Raw genomic sequence first — 3657 nt, 5'->3', positions numbered from 1 at the left:
CTCCCGCAGCGCTTGGCGAAGCCCTGTCGGACTCCCGCTACTTCCACCACCACGCCATCGTGCTGCTGGATCTTCATCAACCTCTCCTCCCCCCTTGCTGGATCAAGAAGGAGGAGACGTCGCTGCTCCGTACGTGTGTTGAACGCGGAGGTGCCGTCCGTTCGGCGCTAGGATCATCGGTGATTTGGATCACGACGAGTACGACTCCATCAACCCCGTTCTCATGAACGCTTCCGCTCGCAATCTACAAGGGTATGTAGATGCACTCTTTTCCCTCTCGTTGCTAGAAGACTCCATAGATTGTTCTTGGTGATGCGTAAATTTCTTTTAATTTCTGCAACGATCCCCAACAGTGGCATCATGAGCTAGGTCTATGCGTAGTTTCTATGCACGAGTAGAACACAAACTTGTTGTGGGCGTAGATGTTGTCAATTTTCTTGCCACTACTAGTCTTATCTTGTTTCGGCGGCATCGTGGGATGAAGCGGCCCGGACCGACCTTACACGTACGCTTACGTGAGACAGGTTCCACCGACTGACATGCACTAGTTGCATAAGGTGGCTAGCGGGTGTCTGTCTCTCCCACTTTAGTCGGAACGGATTCGATGAAAAGGGTCCTTATGAAGGGTAAATAGAAATTGGCATATCACGTTGTGGTTTTGGCGTAGGTAAGAAACGTTCTTGCTAAGAAACCTATAGCAGCCACGTAAAAACTTGCAACAACAATTAGAGGACTTCTAACTTGTTTTTGCAGCATATGTCTTGTGATGTGATATGGCCAAAAGGATGTGATGAATGAAATATATGTGATGTATGAGATTGATCATGTTCTTGTAATAGGAATCACGACTTGCATGTCGATGAGTATGACAACCGGCACGAGCCATAGGAGTTGTCTTTATTTTTTGTATGACCTGCGTGTCATTGAATAACGCCATGTAAATTACTTTACTTTATTGCTAAACACGTTAGCCATAGAAGTAGAAGTAATCATTGGCGTGACAACTTCATGAAGACACGATGATGGAGATCATGATGATGGAGATCATGGTGTCATGCCGGTGACGAAGATGATCATGGCGCCCCGAAGATGGAGATCAAAGGAGCAAAATGATATTGGCCATATCATGTCACTATTTGATTGCATGTGATGTTTATCATGTTTTACATCTTATTTGCTTAGAACGACGGTAGCTTAAATAAGATGATCCCTCGCAATAATTTCAAGAAAGTGTTCCCCCTAACTGTGCACCGTTGCGAAGGTTCGTTGTTTCGAAGCACCACGTGATGATCGGGTGTGATAGATTCTAACATTCGAATACAACGGGTGTAAGCCAGATTTACTCACGCAATACACTTAGGTTGACTTGATGAGCCTAGCATGTACAGACATGGCCTCGGAACACGGAAGACCGAAAGGTCGAGCATGAGTCGTATAGAAGATACGATCAACATGAAGATGTTCACCGATGTTGACTAGTCCGTCTCACGTGATGATCGGACAAGGCCTAGTTGACTCGGATCATGTTTCACTTAGATGACTAGAGGGATGTCTATCTGAGTGGGAGTTCATTGAATAACACGATTAGATGAACTTAATTATCATGAACTTAGTCTAAAATCTTTATAATATGTCTTGTAGATCAAATGGCCCACGCTAATGTTGCCCTCAACTTCAACGCGTTCCTAGAGAAAACCAAGCTGAAAGATGATGGCAGCAACTTTACGGCCTGGGTCCGGAACCTGAGGATCATCCTCATAGCTTCCAAGAAAGATTATGTCCTAGAAGCACCGCTAGGTGAAGCACCCATCCCAGAGAACCAAGACGTTATGAACGCTTGGCAGCAGCGTGCTGATGATTACTCCCTCGTTCAGTGCGGCATGCTTTACAACTTAGAACCGGGGCTCCAAAAGCGTTTTGAGCAACACGGAGCATATGAGATGTTCGAAGAGCTGAAAATGGTTTTCCAAGCTCACGCCCGGGTCGAGAGATATGAAGTCTCCGACAAGTTCTTCAGTTGTAAGATGGAGGAAAATAGTTCTGTCAGTGAGCACATACTCAAAATGTCTGGGTTACACAACCGCTTGTCTCAGCTGGGAGTTAATCTCCCGGATGACGCGGTCATTGACAGAATCCTTCAGTCGCTTCCACCGAGCTACAAGAGCTTTGTGATGAACTTCAATATGCAGGGGATGGAAAAGACCATTCCTGAGGTATATTCAATGCTGAAATCAGCGGAGGTGGAGATCAAAAAGGAACATCAAGTGTTGATGGTGAATAAAACCACTAAGTTCAAGAAAGGCAAGGGTAAGAAGAACTTCAAGAAGGACGGCAAGGGAGTTGCCGCGCCCGGTAAGCCAGTTGCCGGGAAGAAGCCAAAGAATGGACCCAAGCCTGAGACTGGGTGCTTTTATTGCAAGGAAAGTGGTCACTGGAAGCGGAACTGCCCCAAGTACTTAGCAGACAAGAAGGCCGGCAACACCAAAGGTATATGTGATATACATGTTATTGATGTGTATTACCAGCACTCGTAGTAGCTCCTCGGTATTTGATACCGGTGCGGTTGCTCATATTTCTAACTCAAAGTAGGAGCTGCGGAATAAACGGATACTGGCAAAGGACGAGGTGACGATGCGCGTCGGGAATGGTTCCAAGGTCGATGTGATCGCCGTCGGCATGCTACCTCTACATTTACCTACGGGATTAGTTTTAAACCTCAATAATTGTTATCTAGTGCCAGCTTTGAGCATGAACATTGTATCAGGATCTCGTTTAATTCGAGATGGCTACTCATTTAAATCCGAGAATAATGGTTGTTCTATTTATATGAGAGATATGTTTTATGGTCATGCCCCGCTGGTCAATGGTTTATTCTTAATGAATCTCGAACGTGATGTTACACATATTCATAGTGTGAATACCAAAAGATGTAAAGTTGATAACGATAGTCCCACATACTTGTGGCACTGCCGCCTTGGTCACATTGTTGTCAAGCGCATGAAGACGCTCCATGCTGATGGACTTTTAGAGTCTCTCGATTATGAATCATTTGACACATGCGAACCATGCCTCATGGGCAAAATGACCAAGACTCCGTTCTCCGGAACAATGGAGCGAGCAACCAACTTATTAGAAATCATACATACTGATGTGTGCGGTCCAATGAGTGTTGAGGCTCGCGGAGGCTATCGTTATGTTCTCACTCTCACTGATGACTTGAGTAGATATGGGTATGTCTACCTAATGAAACACAAGTCTGAGACCTTTGAAAAGTTCAAGGAATTTCAGAGTGAGGTTGAGAATCAACGTGACAGGAAAATAAAATTCTTACGATCAGATCGTGGGGGGAATATTTGAGTCACGAATTTGGCACACACCTAAGGAAATGTGGAATAGTTTCACAACTCACGCCGCCTGGAACACCTCAGCGAAATGGTGTGTCCGAACGTCGTAATCGCACTCTATTGGATATGGTGCGATCTATGATGTCTCTTACCGATCTACCGCTCTCATTTTGGGGCTATGCTTTAGAGACTGCCGCATTCACTTTAAATAGGGCTCCGTCGAAATCCGTTGAGACGACACCGTATGAATTATGGTTTGGGAAGAAACCTAAGCTGTCGTTTCTAAAAGTTTGGGGATGCGATGCTTATGTCA

The sequence above is a fragment of the Aegilops tauschii genome, chromosome 2 (assembly GCF_002575655.3).
Source record: "Aegilops tauschii subsp. strangulata cultivar AL8/78 chromosome 2, Aet v6.0, whole genome shotgun sequence".
NCBI lineage: Eukaryota > Viridiplantae > Streptophyta > Magnoliopsida > Poales > Poaceae > Aegilops > Aegilops tauschii.
Note: the sequence above shows the minus strand (reverse complement) of the source record.